Source organism: Marmota marmota, unplaced genomic scaffold (genome assembly GCF_001458135.2).
Source record: "Marmota marmota marmota unplaced genomic scaffold, marMar, whole genome shotgun sequence".
Taxonomy (NCBI): Eukaryota; Metazoa; Chordata; class Mammalia; order Rodentia; family Sciuridae; genus Marmota; species Marmota marmota.
The window spans coordinates 19,515,357-19,535,898 of NW_025999941.1; the positions used below are offsets into that span (position 1 = coordinate 19,515,357).

At 40.1% G+C, this 20,542-nt stretch overlaps 1 pseudogene; it reads right to left on the reverse strand.

The window, feature by feature from the left end:
• Positions 1–4,693: 4,693 nt before the first annotated feature.
• Positions 4,694–19,804, reverse strand: LOC107149719 (annotated as a pseudogene).
• Positions 19,805–20,542: the final 738 nt, after the last annotated feature.

The window sequence follows — 20,542 nt, forward strand, 5'->3', positions numbered from 1 at the left end:
AGGCAAAACATGGCATTCAGATTTCTCACAAAACCCATTCCCCCACAGAGTTACAATTCTTTTTTATTCAGATGTAGTATTTGTACATCTTGGTGGGGTAGATTATGGTAGACATGGATACAACGTGTAGTGATCCAGTCAGGTAATAAGCGTTTACATCTCTTCAAACATTACTCCTTTTTATGTGTTGAGAATTTCATACTCTTCTAGTCATTCTGAAATACGTGGATTGTTTCAACAAGTATTTACCATAGTGTGTTATGGAAAAATCAGAAGCCATTCCTCCTCTCTGTTTCTATTCCCACTGTCCCCTGCCATTCCCAGTCTCTAGTGAAAACTATTTCCCTTTCCAGTGGATTTTCTAAGGAGATACATTTATGGATTTCCACAAATGTGTGAGAACATATACTTGTCTTTCTGTGTCTGCTAATTTCACGTAACATGCCCTCCAATTCTATCTATGTCGATGCAAATGACAGGATTTCATTATTCTTTATGGCTGAATAATATTCCATCTTGTATATATACCACATTTTCTTTATCCATTCATCTGCTGTTGGACATCTGGGTTGACTGCATGTTTCAAGTACTGTTGTTCGTGCAGCGGTAAACATGGGAAAACAGGTGTCTTCTGCACATAATGATTGTGCTGTGGTACTAGTGAAATTATTAGATCCTATAGTAGTTCTAGTTTTAGTTTGGGAGCAATCTCAATACTGTTTTCCATAATGGTTATACTAGTTTCATTTCCACTGATAGTGTATAAGTCCCTTTGCTCTGCATCCTTGCCCACATTTTTTTTTTTTTTTTGGTCTATTTGATGTTAATTGTTCTAACAGGGTGAGATGGTATCTCATGATTGTTTTTTATTTCCGTTTCCAGCATTTTTTCATATCCTTGCTTTTTGCCATTTCTATATCTTCTTTTGAGAAGTGTCTCTAGTTCTTCAGGCCATTTTTAAATTGGATGATATTTTTTGGTGGTCAGCTTTTGGAGCTGCTTGGTGTATATTCTGATGTCAGTCCAGTGTATGAATAATCTGCAAACTTGTTCTTGCATTCTGCAGGTTGTCTCTTAACACTTGATTATTTCCTTTGCTGAACAGAAGCTTCTTAGTGGTATGATCCCACCTGACTATTTTGACTTGTGTTGTGTCTGCCTTTGAGGCCCGATCTCAGACATCATTATCTACACCATGGTCTTGAAGTAATTGCATAGTTTCAGGTTCTACATTTAGGTCTCTGATTCATTTTGAGTTGATGTTTGTGTATGGTGAGAGGAAAGCATCTAAACCTTGTCTAATTGTGCTGGCACTCTTTTTGGAAGAGGCTGTCTTTTGGACACTGTACGTTCTGCATGCTTCTGTGAAAAGTCAGTTGGCTGTACGAGCATGGATTGATTTTCTAGATCCTCCAATCTGTTCCATGGGTCTCTGCCTGTGTCTGTTCTGATGGCTGTACCATGCAATCCCCAATACTGGAAATTTGTAGTATGTTTTGAAGTCAGGTATGTGATGTGCCTCCAGGTTATCCACCCCCCTCAGAATCACTTTGGCTATTAAGGGTCTTTTGTGGTTTCAAGCGTTTTTGGATGATTGTATATATTTCTTGAAGGAAACTCATAGATTTGTTTTGGTAATATGGTAATTTTAGCAATATTAAATTCTTTTGATATAGGAACATGGGATAGGTTTTTATTTTTTGTGTTCTCTACCATTTCATTCATCAGTGTTTTATACGATTTTTATGGTACAGATCTTTCACTTCCATGATTAGGTATATTTCAACATGCCTTATATATTTTTGCCTTTGTGAATGCAATTACTTTCTTAATTTCTTTTTAAAAAATATATTTGTTATGTTTAGCTACACATGATAGTAGAATATATTTTACATATTATGCATACATGGAATATAACTTAAGATCTCATTCTTGTGGTTATACATGATGTGGAGTTTCACTGGTCATGTATTCATATATGAACACAGGAAAATTATGTCTAATTCATTGACTTTCCTATTCCCATTCCAACTCTTTACCTTCATTCCCCTTTGTCTAATTGAATGAACTTCTATTTTTCCCCACTGCCCCCTCCCTTTTTGTGCATGAGCATCCATGTATCAGAGAGAACATTACCTTTGGGGTTTTTTTTTTTTTTTTTTAGATTGGCTTATTTTGCTTGGCATTATAGCCGCCAGTTCCATCAATTTACTGGCAAATGCCATTATCTCATTCTTCTTTATGGCTGAGTAATATTCCATTGTGTATATACCATATTTTCTTTCTTTATCTATCTATCTGTTAAAGGGCACCTAGGTTGCTTCCATAGCTTAGCTATTGTGAATTGTGCTGCTCTAAGCATTGATGTGGCTGTGTCATTGTAGTAGGCTCATTTTAAATCCTTTGCCTATACACTAAGGAGTGGGATAACTGGGTCAAATGGTAGTTCCATTAAATTTTTTTTCAGAGATCTCCATTCTGCTTCCCAGAGTGGTTGCATCAGTGTACAGTTCCACCAGCAATGTGTGAGTGTACACTTTTCCCCACTTCCTCACCAACATTTATTGTTACTTATATTCTTGATAATTGCCATTCTGACTTGAGTGAGATGGCATCTCAGGGTGGTCTTAATTTGCATTTATCTAACTGCTAGAAATATTGAACTTTTAAAATATATTTGTTGACTGAACATATTTCTTCTTCTGTGAAGTGTGTGTTCACTTTCTTTTCCCATTTATTTATTTAGATATTTGGGTTTTTTTCTTTGGTGTAAAGTTTTTTTTGAGTTCTTTGCATATACTGGAAATTAATGCCCTCTCTGAGGTGCAGTTTGGCAAATATTTTCCTCCATTCTGTGGGCTCTGTCTTCATGCTCTTGATTGTTTCCTTTGCTCTGAAAAAGCCTTTTAGTGTGATGCCATCCCATTTATTGATTTTTGATCTTAACTTCTTGCGCTTTAGGAGTCTTGTTAACAAACTTAGTCCCTGAACTGAAATGTTGGAGTGTTGGTTTCTGGTCTAATTCCTAGGTCTTTTGATCTACTTTGAGTTGAATTTTATGTAGGGTGAGAAATGAAATTTGTAGTAAATTTAATTCTACTACATATGGATTTACAGTTTTCCCAGCACCATTTGTTGAAGAGGCTATCTTTTCTCCAATGCATGTTTATGGCACTGCTGTCTAGTATGCAATAACTGTATTTATGAGGGTTTGCCTCTGTGTTTTCTGCTCCATTGATCTTCAATTTGTCTGTTTTGGCACCAATACCATGCCATTTTTGTTACCATGTGGCTCTGTAGTATAATTTAACATCTGGTATTGTGATGCCTCCTGCTATTTTTTTTTTTTTCTCGCTAAGGATTGCTTTGGCTATTTTGGGCCTCTTATGTTACCAAATGAATCTCATGACTGCTTTTTTCTATATCTATGAAGAACATCGTTGGAATTTTAATGGGAATTGCATTGAATCTACATAGCATTTTTGGTAGTACAAACATTTTGACAATATTAATTCTGCCTGTCCAAGAACATAAGAGATCTTTCTATTCTCCTAAGGTTTTCTTCAATTTTTCTGTGATCTGTAGTTTTCATTGTAGAAGTTTTTCACCTCTTTTATTAGATTGATTCCTAAGTATTTTTTGAGGCTTTTGTGAATGAAATAATTTTCTTAATTTCTCTTTCAGCTTACTCATCATTGGTGTCTAGGAATGCAATTGATCTAAGGGTGTTAATCTTGTATTCTTTACTTTGCTGAATTCATTTATAAGTTTTAGAAGTTTTCTGATGGAGTTTTTTAGGTCTCCTAAATACAGGATTATGTCATCAACAAAGAGAGAAAGTTTGAGTTCTTCTTTGCCTATTTTTATAGATTTAATTTCTTCCATTTGTCTAATTGCTCTGGTTAGAGTTCTTACCCTACACAAAATTCAACTCAAAGTAGACCAAAGACCTAGGAATTAGAACAGAAACCAATGCCCCAACATTTCAGTTCAGGCACTATGTTGATTAAAAGTGGTAAAAGAGGACATCCTTGTCTTGTCCCTGTTTTTAGAGGGAATGCTTTCAATTTTTCTCCATTCAGAATGACGCTGGCCTTAGGGTAGCTGCATATAGCTTTTAAAATGTTGAGGTATGCTCCTTATATCCCCAGTTATTCTAGTGTTTTGAATAAGAATGGATGCTGTATATTGTCATGTGATTTTTCCTGCATCTATTGAAATATTCAGGTGATTTCTATCTTTAAGTCTATTTATACAGTAAATTATACTTATTGATTTTGATATGTTGTTCCATTCATTCCTAGGATGAAGCCCACTTGATCATGGTGCACTATCTTTTTAATAATGTGTTTTTGTATGTGAATTGCCAGTATTTTATTAAGAATTTTTGCATAGATATTCATCAAGGATATTGGTCTGAAGTTTCTTTCTTTGATGTGTCTTTGTATGGTTTTGGTGTCAGGGTGATGCTCACTTCATAGAATGAGTTTGAAAGAGTTACCTCCTTTTCTGTTTCATGGAATAATTTGAGGAGCATTAGTATTAATTCTTCTTTAAAGGTCTGGTAGAACTTGGCTGAGAATCCATCTGGTCCTGGGCTTTTCTTTGTTGGTAGGCTTTAGATTGCTTCTTTAGCTTTATTACTTTAAATTGATCTGTTTAAAATTTTTAAATTTTAAATATATTCTCCTAGTTTCAAAAATGAAATCATTTTTATTTCTATTTTTGGTGTTGATTTGTTATTCTTTTTCTAGGGACTTAAAATGTAATGTTAGAATTTTATTTATTTGGTGTCTTTCTAGTCTTTTAACGTATGAACTCAGTGCTATGAACTTTCCTCTTACAACTGCCTTCATATTGTACCAGAGTTTTTGATTTGTTGTTTCAGTATTCTCATTTTCTTCCAAGTATTTTTGAATTTCACTTCTGATTTCTTCTGCTATCCATTCATCATTCAACGGTATATCATTTAGTCTCCAGGTGTTAGTTACTATTTTATCATTGATTGCTAATTTTTTTCCACTAAGATCTTACAGGATAAAAGGTATTAACACTATTTTTTTTTTGGTATTTCTTGAGAGTTTTTGTGGGTTAAGATTTCCACTTTAAAAATTGTTCCATATCTAATGAGAAAAAAGTATATTCAGTCACTAATGAATGAAATAGTCTATATAGGTCAGTTAAGTCTAAATTATTAATTATACTTTTTAGTTCTGTAGTTTTCATTTATACTTCTTGAAATACTTTATTACGTTTTGTAGTGAAGGCTTTCTAGTTGTAAATTCTTTTACTTTTGTTTTTCATGAAAGGCTTTTATTTCACCTCTAGTTAGAAGTTTTAATTTTGCTGGTACAGTATTCTTGGTGGGCACCCACTTTCTTCTAGAGCTTCATATATATTATTCCAAGACCTCCTAGCTTTTAGGGCTGGATTAAGAAATCAGTTGAAATCTGGATTATTTTACCTGTAAATGTGACCTCTAGTTTTTCTCTAGCAGCTTTTCAAATTCTATCCTTATTCTGAATGTCAGTTATTTTCATAATAAGAATATTTTTATAATTAATTAATGGCATTGAGTGGATCTGTTGTAATTTCATATATTTGAAGACCTGCAAGCCTCTTATATTTGAATTTCCATTGCTTTCTTAAGGTTTAGAAAAATGTCTGATATTATCTCATTGAAAATATTTAGTTTGTATTTCAGAACCTTTATCTCAGTGAATCTTAAATTTTGCCTTTTAAGGTTATCCTATATTTCTTCAATATGTGGCTGTCTCTCAACATGTTTTCTCCATGGTCAACTTTGTTATCAAGATTATAGACTTTGTCTCTGTTGCCTGAAACTCTGTCTTTCAAGTGCTGCGATCTATTGATGATGCTTTCCATTGAATTTTTAATTTGGTTTATTGATTCTTTCATTTTGAGGATTACCAATTAATTTTTTTCCCCAGAATTTTAATCTCCTTGTTGACCTTTCACTTCTTGTATTTTGTTTCTGATTTCACTCCTACATCATCTTTTACCTCATATATCAGTTCAACTGACATCTCCTCCACTGCGATGTCAATAGAGACTGTGGTGGAGACATTTTGGTTTGTTTGGAATGGTTTGTACCCTTGCTTTTTCATATCGTTTGTGTGTCTACCTCTCTGTAATATGGGTCTGAAGGAGCTAAGTTTCTATCCTATGAGCTTGTAGTGTCCCTGTGGGTTTCCAGTATCTCACAGATTAGAGGGAGACAAATAATAATAACCACCAATGCAAACAATATACAGTATTAAGCTAAATACTTAGTTCCTACTGTGACATCTACAATGTTAATCAGCACAATCAACAGAGATGGTAGAATCAGCAATTGCCATCAATAAAACACTAAGTAATCATGTATTATATCTGGCATCACATCAAATACCAGGTGTCATATATGTCATCCACAACAGTGATAATTGCACCAGCATTATTGGTGGGGGCAGGCATTATGTAAAACAATTAGCGTTAAAAGATGTCAAGAATAGAATTAATTAAGAGGAAAGAAAATTAGGTGGGTAGAAAAGAGTGTACAATTAGGCAAATCAACAAAGGTTTCTATGAATTCCAAGTTAGCCACTTAGCATGGAACTTCTGATGAAACCAATGGACTGCTGATGGCATCTCATTTAAAGAGGACTCTAAAATTGACTGCAGTTTGCTCACAAATGAATACACTTAGAGGAAAACTGCAAAGATGAAGGACATTTCCTGGAGAGCTCATGTCATAAAAAACACATAAAACATGAATTTTTAAAAGAGCTTAAAAAATACTGTCATTGTTTTAATATCTCTTTTTCATAAAGCTGGTGTGTTAATATAGACTGTAACGTTTTGCTAAAACTTGAGACTGAATTCTGAGGAAAGGAAACCAGACCACAATGGAATAGATAGGAAGTCAGATATTCAGTGCTTGTTGACCAAACAGGTTAATTCAATAGTGGTGTCCTGTAAAGTGAAGGTAAATGTACAAAAACTCTGAGTTTCTCATCTCCCATGCATTCTGAAGGGAGAGCCCCTCAGATCCTGACCTGTGGGCATCCTTACCCTACCATCGAGGCTCCCTGTAGTCTCATACTGGGGAGTGTCTTTCTTTTTGACTGACTTTAAAGTCTTGACTCTTTGCTTTTAGAAGGAATGATTAGACTCTCTTTTTATCACACTGTAGTTTCCTTCAAGGTTTGTGTTTGGTGGCTGGTTTTATTGGCAAGCCTCAAGGCCGTGTTACCTGTCAGTCTCCAGTCCTCCTTGGGCTGCCATGACACCACTGGAAAGCACAGCATTCTCTGCCCAAGGCTGGGACCGATCCTTCATCGTTGGGTAGAAGTACGGGAGCTTCATGGCTTCTTTGGCAGTCAGTGTCTGTTGATGGTCATATTGTGGGAGTTTATCCTGAAGATCTCCGGCTTCAGGGCTAACAAGGTGCCTGTTCTCAGTACGCATAAAGTTTTCCCAGTGTTTCTGTGAATGATGTCCCAGGATATCTTTGAGACGTGGATCTAGGTCTATATGATACTTCTTCCGATACCCATACAGCTCATCTGTACCCAGAACCTTGGCGATGCAAACAAGCTGGTCACAGCTGTCCTGTCTGTGGAAGAAGGTTCCTTCTGAAATACCACGCTTGCCAACATACAGCTCAAACTCCACATGTCCCAGCTGTAATCATGTATCTGACAGTCCACAAGAAGCTCTGGTCCCTTGAAGTACCTTGACGCTACAGGAACATTGTACTCCTGATCAAGGTGATGGAACTTTGCCAGGCCCCAGTCCACCGGTGGCAGCTGTTTTTAGTTGGTGATTTGTCATTGTGAGGTGATTTGAAACATCGTGTGCATGATTTCCTTGCTGTGGCTGTAATCCAGATCTTTAAGTAGTTTGTACACACAAAAAATGGGGTATCCAAGGCTGTCCAGATCTGGTAGGGTTGCTTAAAATCCATATTATTGATTATTTCAAAGAATAAAGCTGGTGTCTTTGACCCAGGCTCCTTTTTATTTATTTATTTATTTTAATTCGGTGTATATGACAGCAAAATGCATTTTGATTCATTGTACACAATTGTAGCACATGGTTAGACATGATGCAGCATCACACCCTATGTGTAGTCTTACATGTACCTAGAGTAATGATGTCCATCTCATTCCACCTTCTTTCCTGCCCCCCTGCACCCACCCTCCTCTCCCTCCCCTTTGCCCAATCAAAGTTCCTCCATTTTTCCCATGCTGTCCCCCTCCCCATTTTGGATCAGCCTACACTTATCAGAGAGCACATTTGGCCTTTGGTTTTGGCAGATTGGCTTTCTTCACTTAGCATGACATTCTCCAACTCCATCCATTTACCTGCAAATGCCATGATTTTATTCTCTTTTAATTCTGAGCAACATTCTGTTGTTTATATATACCACAGTTTCTTTATCCATTTATCTATTGAAGGGCATCTAGGTTGCTTTCATAGTTTAGCTATTGTGAATTGACCTGCTATGAACATTGATGTGACTGCATTACTACAGTATGCTGATTTTGAGTCCTTTTGGTATAGCTGGGTCAAATGGTGGTTCCATTCCAAGTTTTGTAAGGGATCTTCATACTGCTTTCCAGATTTGTTGCACCAATTTGCAATTACCCCAGTAATGTAGGAGTGTGCCTTTCCCCCCACATTCTCACCAACATTTATTGTTGCCTGTATTCTTGATAACTGCCCTTCTGACAGGCATGAGATGAAATCTTAGAGTTGTTTTGATTTGCATTCCTCTAATTACTAGAGTTGAACATTTTTTTCCATATATTTGTTGATCAAATGTGTATCTTCTTCTGAGAAGCATCTGTTCAGCTCCTTAACCCATTTATTGCTTGAGTTGTTTGGTTTTTCTTTTTGGTGTTAAGTTTTTTGAGTTCAATATTTCTATCTTCTTATTCATAACTTGTACTGACTTCCTTAATTCATTCTTTTTTTTTTTTTCTGTGTATCCTGGGAACTCATTGATCATTCTTGTAATGATTCTTTTGAAAATTTATCTGTTTTTCACCCATTACAATATCTTTGAGTGACATTGCTGGTAAATTATGAATTTTAGGAGCTGTCATGTTACCTTAGTTATTCATATTTCTTGTATTCCTGTGTTGGGTTTTTATGCATCTCTGGGAGAAATTTATCTTCTACTCTCTGGTGTGTGAACAAGTAGGAATGTAGTCTTCCTCTCATCTGTCACCTTGAGTCTGCACATAAGATCCTTTTTAAAAACATTTTTCCTTTCTAGCTTCCACAGGTGAGAGAAATTATATGCCCTTATACTTTCTGTGTCTGGCTTATTTCATTCAACAGGATGTTATATACTTCCATCCATTTGCCAGCCAATGACATAATTTCATTCTTTATAACTGAATAAAATTCCACCATTTAAATATAATACATTTTATTTATCCATTCATCTGTTGACACACCCCTAGGCTGGTTCCACATTGGGATATTGTGAATTATGATGCTATAGACATTAGGTATGCATGTGTCACTATGGTATGCTAACTTAAATTCTTTGAGAAAAATAACAATGGGTAGCACAGATGGGTCATAACACAATTTCATTGCTAGACCTTTGAAGAAACTCCATACTAATTGTACTAATTTAAAATCCTACCAACAATGTATAAGTGTCTCCTTTCCCTATTAGCTTCACCAGCATTTATTATTACTTATAGCATATTCTAACTGGAGTGATGAGAAATTTCAGTGTGGTTTTGATTTGCTTTTTCCTGATTGCTAAAAGTGTTAAACATTTTTTTTCATATACTTGTTGACCATATGAATTTCTTCTTTTGAGAAATGTCTACTTAATTCATTTGCACATTTATTGATCGGGTTGTTTGGGCTTTTTTTTAGCATAAAGTTTTTTGAGGTCTTCATATATTCTAGATATTAGTCCTCATAAGAGTAGCTGGCAAAGATTTTTTTTTTTTTTTGGTACTGGTGATTGAACCCAGAGGCACCTTACTACTGAGCCACATGCCCAGCCCCTTTTATTTTTTATTTTGAGTTCCCAGTTCACTAAGTTGTTGAGGGCCTCATTAACTTGCTGGGGCTGGTCTTGAACTTGCAATCCTCCTGCTTCAGCTTCCTGGGTTGCTGAGATTCCAGGTGTACTCCACTGCCCTGGCTATTTCCAAGCATTCTGTAGGCTCTCTCTTCATACTCATCTCCTTTGCTGTTCAGAAGTTTTTTTTTTTTTCATTTGATACCATCTGTTTGATAATTATTGGTATTATTTCCTGAGCTGTAAAAGTCCTGTTGAGAAAGTATTTGTCTGTGGTTTTAATCTACAATTTTATGATGATGAGTGATGTTTAACTTTTTTCTTTTTTCATGCACTTGTTGGCCTGCTGAATATCCTTCTTTGAGACATGTCTACTGATATCCTTTGGCCATGTAAAATCAAGTTACGAGTGTTCTCACTATTGGATAGTACAGGTTCCTTTATACTTTTGATATGACACCCTAGCAGATGTATGGTTTTTCTTCAGTTCTATATTTTGCCTCTCATTCTAATAATTGTCTTTTAGTACATAAGGTTTTCACTCCATGAATATGATTTATCCACTTTTGCATTTTAGTTGCTTTTGGGATCAAGCTAAAATAAAAAAGGAGAACCATGTCTAAGATCAGTTTTGTGGTGCTTTCTCCTATATTTTCTTTAGTTCTTTTATAGATATATATTATAATGTTGAAGATCACCAGTAAGAGTGGCCATTGTTCTCTTGTCTTAAAGAAAAAGATTTCAGCTTTTCCCCTGAGAATATGATGTCAGTGGTGGGCTTCTGTTATCTGGCCTTTATTGTGCTGAGTTACATTTCTTGTATACTAAGATATTTTTTAGAGTACTTACCATGAATGGTTGCTGAATTTAATCATATGCTCCATCCACATCTATTCAGAAAATAATTTTTTTACTCCATTAAAATTTCTGTGAATGTGTTATATAACATCAATTTATTAGCATATATTTAAACATCTTTGCATCATAGAGATAAACTCTACATGGTCATTTGAATGATCCTGTTAATTTTCACTTGAATCTTGTATGTTAGTAATTTTTAGAATTTTATATGTGTTTTTCAAAGTTATTCTCGAGAACTTTCTTTTTTTATGATGGACTTTCCAGGCTTTCAGGGCACTGTATAACTCATAAAATTAATTTGTAAGTATTTTCTTCTCTTTGGTTTTGGAAGACTTTGAGGAGTTTTTATAATTAGTTTGCACAACAATATTTTATGCATTTACTCAGTTAATATCCTGTGGGATTAGGAATTGGGGCTTTACTCTTTGAGGGCTTAACTAATTGATTGGGTCAGATCATTATCATATGGAAATACTGCAAAGGAAGAGGAGTATATATTTATATATACACATACTGATAGAGATGATGATACATATACCTTTATCACCAGAGAGCAAAAAGTAAATTCAAACTCATACATCAAAGCACAGAAAAGAGAGTAACATAGACACAACATTGATTCACTAAATCTCCCTTATGGGATATATTCAGGGATTAGCTCCACAAAAGAGAAATGCAATCCATGCACTTGGCTTCAGCCCAGAAGGATTGGTAAAACTCTCCACACCAGAAAGATATTTCATGACTAGCATAAATCATGGCTAGACACAATCTCATATTTATTTACAAGAAAGTAATCAAAGTACATTAACAGCAATGACCTCCAAACATGAACCATCATGAATAAAAAAGAACAAAATACAATGAATAACACACCTGTTATTATGAAGAAACATACTAACAGACAACAATCACACATAGTGAGTATAAATAAAGATAGGTAAAACATAACTGATTAGAAGGGCTCATTAAATTGATGATCACGGTGCCTCAAGTAACATCAGTAAGAAAAATCATACCAGTCACAAAGCTGGTCAGTGCTGGTGCTAGAAACTGAGTTCCAACTTTCTCATTCCACAGGCCACGTTTGGTCCTAACCTCACGGGGCCCTGAGGCAGTCTGCCTCTGCTGGTTTAGGCCATCAGCTGTCCCTGGGATTGACACTGAGCTTACTATGGCTGGCTGGGGTGGGAGCTAAGCACAGCAACCGGTTAGTACTTGCAGGACAGCAGAGCCATCTGAGTCTGCCAAGATCACATACCACCCCCTTACCATCCAGCACCTGCCCAGCACCTGGAGTCCTGGTTCCCCAGCAATCACCCCAACAAAGGGTGTGTGGCTAACCGGGGAGCTGTGGCCACAGGCTCTCACAGCTGCCAGCCAGGAAGACCTTCTCCACCCACCCTGGGCTTTCACACACCTCCACGCTGGCCCTCACCCGTTCTCACTGAGCCACTCAATGAAATGGAAACAGACCTCAAATTCCTCCTCCCATTCCAAATCCTCTCACTGGGAACAGCTGCATCTCATGAAGAGCTTTGATTTCCCAGGGTAAGGAAAACAGGCAGCAAGCCCACAGGGCCTGCACTGAGAATGATGTGGGGACCCTGGGAGAGGAAAGAGGAAGGGGCTGGTGTCCTGGACTTCCTTCCTTAAGGGGAACCTCCTTCCCTCAATCTCACCCCAGCCCCAAGCTCTTCTCAGAGTTGGGTTCAAAGAATCCCTGCCACAGAATTGTACTTCTTTCTAGTCCCCTACACACACCTCCCACTGGGATGCTTTTATTCTTTTTGTGTGTACAAAACCTTCCTAATAAAGCCCCAGGGCATAGAGCATTCCTAGTCTCCCCCTATTGTGGCACCCAATTTACTTTCTTCATTTTATTAAAGTTGATAAGATTTCCATGGAGGGAACCCAACCAAAGTCCATCATGAGGATTATACACCAATAACACCCCACACCTTGACCCTCTGTCATGAACTAATTCCAGTGCCCACCAGGGTCATGAGATGTCCTTGATAAAGCCCTGAAGCAGCTCAGCCTTTGGCTCTGGAGGAAAGGAACATTGGAACTGAGCTCTGGGGCTCTAATTCCCAACTCTCTCTGAAGACAGGGAAACAGGCCATACACAGGACGGGGGTAGGGACCACACACGTATTTCCTACCCTCAGAGGGTCTCAACTTCACTCTATTCTCATGGTACCACCTGAAAGAGACTATCGTCAGCTCTGCTAAACTCCAATGCAGCTTAGCTGTCGGCCAGCCTCACCACGTGGAGAACAGGGACACGGGCTTCTGTGCAGCCTCCTTCACTCCTGGGTAAGATGGATGTGACCGCTCTAGCACACAGAGGCCTCTGTGAGACTCTCTGGAGAACAGGTTGTCCAAGTGCTGGGGTCTCTCAGCCAAGTGCAGGGCACTCTCCTCCAACCCTCGGGATGCTGGTTGCCAAGGACAGAATCACTCACACCCACATGGTCCTTCATTGCAGTGTACACCATCACCAGATCAGTGAGGAAGGTGCCAAGAAAGGGAATGGCTCCGTGTGCCATCGGAGTCGTTCTGAAGATGAGGACACAGTCCCAGGGGCACACAGAGGGCCTGAAATTCCATTAACCTGATTCCTGGACCCTCTACTCAGGCATCCCAACTGGAACCATTGGGTGCCTCCCTCCCATTCTCTCTCTCTTTTCCCCTGGGCTGGCTTCAAGGGAGACCAAACATTGCTCTATGCCTCTATGGTGACATTTCCACAAGTCAAAAATGTGTGTTCTGTCCCCACCTCTAGCCCCAAACCCACCCTGAATGCAGCCTCTTCTGGGATCTTGCTCTGGGCCCTCTGCTGCAGGTATCTCAAACAACATGGTAAACAAGTGCTTTACTAGGACATCCCTGGCTCTCTGGACTTAAGATCTCCAGCTGGAAAGGGGGATCCTGGTCTCCTGACTCTCTGCAAAGCCCCTCCCTACCACAGGCAATCACCTTCTGCTACGGCCACTAACTCCTCCGGGCTCTCAGGAATGGCCATTTGGACATCACCTTGAGCACGTGCAGCTTCCTCATGTGGGAAGTGTGATATGACGTACACCCACCTCACAGGTCTCCAGAGGAGGCAGTTGACACAATTATCACTACTTTGGTCATCATCCCTCTGAGGAAGGACTGAGCAAGGCACCCACACTTATCTTTCCTCCCATGAACCTCATAGCCACACTGTTGATGCCTGCCTGAAGGATTCATCTTTCTTGTTTTGAGATGAGGAATCAGGGACAAAGAATGTCAATCAATATCCCACAGTGACACAAGAGAAGCCAGGTCCTCCTGCAAACTAGCCAGCCAGAGACAGTTTCAGCCACCTTCACCTCACATTCCAGCACCACCAGTGACCAGTGTCCCTTCCTCTGAGCTCTTGATGTGTATCCAGGTACCAGCCACACCCAGCCATAGTGGAGGAGGGGCAGAGTGTCTCTGGCAGCAGGTTTGAGAACCTCCTTGCTTCTCATTCCCATGAGTATTTAGAGGCAATGCCTCAGAGGTCACTTTTGCCAATTGATCCATAAGAGAATTTCTTGGAGGTAATTCTCTGCTCCTTGATTCAAAAAAGGTCTCCCAAGGTGCCAACTCCGACTGACAGAGTAAAGACTTCTGTGTGTATTATGTGGCAATACTCTCTTTTTGTTTTATGTAGGAATTTAGGAGCTCTGATCAGGAATCAACTGATCAGGAACCCATGAGTCACTTAGAACCTTCTGAAAAATCTATCTGGAAGTTCTTGGACTTGCCAGGTGGGCACTAGAGTAATGATCCTAAGACCAGTTAGTAGTGTGAGCAATGGGTAGAGCAGGAGTCACAGCAAACACAAAAATCATTTGCAAGTGTAACCATTAGGATCCGAGCTGAGCTGACCCGGACCCACTGTCACAGGGATTTCTCTGATGTCCCCACTCTATGATAGGTAAGAGATCTTCTGTTGTCAGTGGTATAGTAAAGACTGAAGAGGGACAGCGGGTGTCTGCCTAAAGAATTTTGTCTCTAGTTTGTTAAAACCGGAGGCCTTACTTGCCACATACACAGCAGCTCGTTGGAAAACATGTCAGCCAGATGGACCAGCGGTGAAGCCAGAGAACTGCTAACTCAGCCAGCTCATCACCACTTCCTGAACACTGACATCACTGTACCCATTCTCAGGGACTCCTGCTCTTACAACCCAACCTGAATTTTCCAAACACTTTCAATCAATACCACAGCCTCTTGGTTTCCTTGATGCACATTATATCTTTGCATATATGACTGTTGGAATTTCTGGGAGCATATTCTGATAGGAGGGTGGAAAGGAGAAGTTTAAGAAAAAGAAAAACGTGAGTCCAAATTCCTTTTGAGAACCCAAAGGACCCAAATTAACAGCCTAGACGAGAGATTCTCATTGGTTTCCTCTGAATCCTAAAAGATCCGAAGAATTGGCCAAGGGAAATACCATTTATATCACTCCCCATTTCAACTCCACAGCTGTTTTGACAGTTTAGATTTCAGTTGGACAGAGTTCTATTGCTCTGCATCTTTGAAAGCCAATTTTGACATATGACTTGTGCCTGACAGTTGAAATAAACTTACTGCTCAGAAATCCTTGTTAAGGCCTCTAGTTAAGGCTATTCCTATCCTCTGTCTCCCTGACTTCCCAGACACCCCGAAGACTCATGAAAGGGGCAGTAGTAGGGACCTCATCCACTTCCCATTGAAAAAGAAAAAACATCTCAGCCTGGATACTTCTCTCCACATTTTCTTCAGAATACCTATTGAACTGTGCTGCAAAGCAGAGAGAATGGCTTGTGGTTAAGAGAAGTCCCCGAGTTTTAAGTGCTCCTAGAGAAAGAAGAAATAAACTGTCTGGGTAAGGCAGGGTGAGCTGGAGCTCTGCCTGTTCAAGATTTATCTGCCTCAGCTGATATATCCCTTCCTGGATGAGACAGATGAGAGTAGTTGACCAGGAAGCCATACAAGGGCACAACTTGGACACAATGAACAATGCAGGAAGGAAGATTTCATTTGAATCCCAAAGAGCCCAAATCAAATGAGAGAATGTGACACACAACATATCTTTTGAGTCTATGTGTGGCCCCATGAAAAGGGACTATATTTTATGCAGGTCTGTTTTTAGACACAGTTTAGATTCCTAAAAGCTGACTTAGGAAAAGATGCAGCCCACAGACCCACAGAGAAAATTTCCTGAGCCCTTTGTAGCTTACCCTGGCCACCTTGATTCAGTGCTCCACCACCAGGTCCTATCCCAGGTTTCATGCTGGGACCCCAAAGGCAGGTAGTGACGACACAGGAGGCCACACTGTTGAACCAAATAATGGCGGCACAGATAGATAGTCAGTGCCAGCTGCTCTTTGTCCTTCCTGTGTCACTGAGACTGCATGGAGACCTTGCAGTCACTGGGCAACACCTTCTTGAAGAGGTTTTAGGGAGGGAGAGAGCGCCACATGGCCACAAATCCACCCTATCTAGAGCCTGCAGGTGCACACACTCCCAGAGAATGAGATAAGCAAGTCTTAGATGTGGAAGGAGACTTCTACAGATAGATGGGATTTCTTCTCTACACACTGATAGTGTGCAATTCACGATGACCTAGCACTCTTGTGAAAAAAAGGAGAAGTGCATTTTCTTCTCGGCTATCCTCACTTATTTCCAGATCCAGAATCCTCAGTCTTGATAATTCTGATGAGATGGTATTTTCTGCCCAACCTCACCAGGCATCTGGTCCTTCAGATGTACATTCCCTGGGATGTCATAAATAGTGGTGCTACTTGGGTGTCTGCTGTAGAATTCTAAGAGATAAGAATGGCCAGGTCATCTGGGGTGGCTAGGTGACACATGGCTCCATCTGCGCCTGGGTGAATACCCTTCACTATCATATGGGCCAGTTCCACCCTGTTTCCTAACTATTCCATCTCAGATGAAGCTGGTACTCTTAGGGTCCCAGCTCTACTATGAACAGGGAAAGCCTGGGGTAAAGAAACTAGTCCAGGTTGCACAGGAGGAGTTGGGGTTGTTCCATACCATTGTAATACTTTCAGGAAATGGTGGGTCTAAGATCATTGCTGCCAAGGGGATGGCCTGCTCCTGCCTTCTCTGCAGAGCTCCTCCATTTACCACGTTCATCAGAGTTATTGGCTATGACAGCAGCTTTGGAGAAAATGCCATGTTACTCATCTTCTTCATGCACTGGATCTTTTCATTCACAGAACAAAGGCAGAGAGCTCTAGAGCTATTATAGGGGTTCCCTATAATAGGGTCACGAGACGTGGCTCTTTCTCCGCTGCTGGCATAGATTCCAGATCTGACGCGGGAGCTCTTTCTACCTGGGGTGGTACACCGAGTGCTGAAGGGCATCTGGCTGCAGAGCAGAACCTAGCTTTGCCAGTGGTTCTGGAACTGGCTTTAGACCAACACTATAAAAGGCCCGTTGCTCATGGAGCAGGACCCGAAACAGCAGACATGTTGTTCACCAATGTCACTTACTTTCCAAAGACCATTTAATCCCAGAAAACATATTACTGCATGATGAGAATTCCATCAACAAACAAAACATACAGACAGAGTAGGGCGTACACACCATCTGTTTCTATCACAGCTGACTTTGTATGGTACTTTTGATCCAGAAGAATGTGGAACGGAAGCTCCGGTGCTGCTCCAGTCTTGGTGACCTGACACAGGCCAACTTAAGTTTTTAACAAAGCAATGTATGGTGGAAAACAGTGATTTGCAGTGCACCACTGTGGCAAGGTGCCAAAATGAAAGACAGACTCCTGGGGAGACATGAGTGAACAGCAGAGACACAGGCCTGGCCTTTCTTTCCAAACTCTCTTTGCAAGAATCCATTGCGTGAATCCAAGGCCCGAGTCCTCACACTCCATGGCTATAGGCCAAGCCTTCTGTGTTTGTCTGGCCATGGCAGACCTGGTCAGCAAGGTTGATTCAGACAGTCATGGGCCTCAGCTTCCTATTGACTCTCCAACGAAGAGGGCATACAATTGTATGCACCTGAGCACTATGTGCTAGTCTCCAGAGAGATCTGAGAACAAGTCGTTCATCATTACTCCAGTTTGGGGTCCCCTGGTGCTGTGGTTGGGATGAATGGTGTGGATGAAGGAGGACAGGTAGAGCTGGGGACTTATTTTGCTGAAGGTCAGAATTTCATGTGCCAGCTCTGAGCCCCATGCTCCCCTCTCCTTTGCAAGAAATCTGAGACCCAATGCACAGGACTATTTGAATTTTTCATCTTTTACGGCTAGCCTCCAAGAGTTCAGCTCCTTCTTAGGCATCGTAATATATAGGAGATTCTGGTTTCTCTCAGTTCCTCTCAGCCATAGTCCACATCTTTGTCACTTTGGACTCTTACTCTGAACCTAAGATCCACACACTTTTTAGCTGGTCCTGTGATCTGTCAACCTGGTCCTGAGATGGGAGGAGGCCTTTACATTTCTGGGAAGTCAGGAAGGCTTCAGAGCTAACATTGTGTGGGTCTGACCTGCTTATGTATGAGATCTGTGACTATCTGACCCAAGAACAGAATTAAATCCCAGGTACTGTTTTCTATTTTTTTCAGTGAATTGTGCTAAATATTCAGAAAATTAATGTAAATTAGTAATGTCTCTCTCTGTCTCTGTCTCTGTCTCTCTCTCTCTCTCTGTGTGTGTGTGTGTGTGTATGTGCATGTTGAATAAATGATCCACATATAATACCTTTCCATACATTTAGTCGACTGTTTTGTTTTCCTGCCATAACTCAGAGACTCTTATACAGGCTATATTAAGGAATATATAAGTATTCTATCACACTTAGTGGAATTCCCCAAACTCCCTAACAGCAGGGCAATTGTGTGTGCTTTCTAAATATTTTCCCAAACATAGATGGACATAAGCTAGAAGCATGAAGCAGAGAACTTCTTCAGTGGGGGCAAAGAGATAAATAATACATACATAATGAATATAGCATAAGCAGTAGCCCCTTGTGTAGAGCCAGGTGCTAGGTACACAATTCCTGGTTCTTATACCCTTTCAATACTAAAAAATCCCCATGAGCTTTGTTCTTTAGCATCACACTTTTCAGAGGTGGTAAGGATGCTCAGAAATGTGCAATAGCATTTACAAGTTGTAGTATGTGGCAGAGGCACTTTATGTGCCTTGGAGGTGACAGACACTCACCCAGTGAAGGGTTGGGCTGATGTTGTGGGATGATGTTGAAATCCCAGGAAGGTGGTGAATCAGGAGCTGATTCAACCCTTGAAGGATGGTTCCCAGGACTCCGCCAACTTTTCCCTTGTGCCTGCAGGAGGGTCCACCTCATGTAGATCTCTGCTTACTTCAGAGTTGACTCACTGTAACACTAGCGAGGACAAGCGGGGACATATAGTCAGTGGCACCACCATGAACCATCCAGGTTGCAACCAACCAGGTTGCAACTGGAAGACCGCAAGGAAGACTGAGCCCTTCCTATTTGTGCATGTGGAGGATGTGAGTGTCCATGAGAAAAGTGTTCCAAGGTTCTGAAATTACATTTGATGAAGGGGATAGAAAAGGAGCAAACAGTGCATTCAAGATAGCTTTCAGGGTGTTTTTTTCAGCTCCAGAGCCTTAGCATCTATGTATGTTAACAGTCTGTAAGACAGTATTGTCCCACTATGTCCTCAAAGTCCTTCCCATCATAGAAATGGGAAAACCTGGGCTTCAGGAGGACAAGTGGCTGCTTAGCACACATGTCAGACCTGAGGACCACCCACAGCTAGACCTGGTGACATTCCTACTCAGCTACCTGAGACTTGGTCTGCTCCTGAACCTTGGTCAGAAAGATCTGGGGTGAAACCTTTCCTCCCCGATCTGACATCATTGTACAGGACAAGACACCCTTGGAGGACCCTTTGGACTTAAGCAGCAGAAGTGTTTCCTGTTAAGTGTTTCATGTTAAGGAGAGCTTTGGGAAACAGGGACAGCAACCCAGGGTCCCTCCTCCCTAGGGGAAGATGTCAGGAATAAGCATTCTAGCAAACACCTTGACAAATACAGCTTTTGCAATGGCGAGAATGTAGTTAAGTGGTAGAGCACTTGCCTAGCATGTACTAGCCCTGGGTTCAATCTTAGTACAAAAGAAAAAAGAGGCGTAATGTATAATAGAAAGAAAGAAAAGAAAGACCCAGGGAGACAGGAGAAAATTTGTGGTAGACGTGGTTTAGCGAAAACTAAAAACTTTTAGCTCTGATCCATTCTACAGAGACAACTCAAAACTTAAAAACAATGTACAATCCAATGAAAGTGTGTAAGGTTTTTATTTGGAATCACCTCAGCAATTTACTGAAGATCATCAAATACATATAATTTTTATTTTATTTTTTTTTTGCTAAAAGATCAATTTGAGAAGAGAGCACTGAGGTGTCCTACTTTTAAAGGGCTCCTTCGGCTTGATAGCTACACTATGGCACACATGAGGCTTTTCCTTTAGCACCTATAAACTAGTTCAAAATGATGTACCACTGAATGCCTTGCTAAGGTAAGCCGTGTTTTCAATTATATCCTGTTACAAGGAGGAACAAACACTTATTGAATCTATGTAAATAAATACATTGCC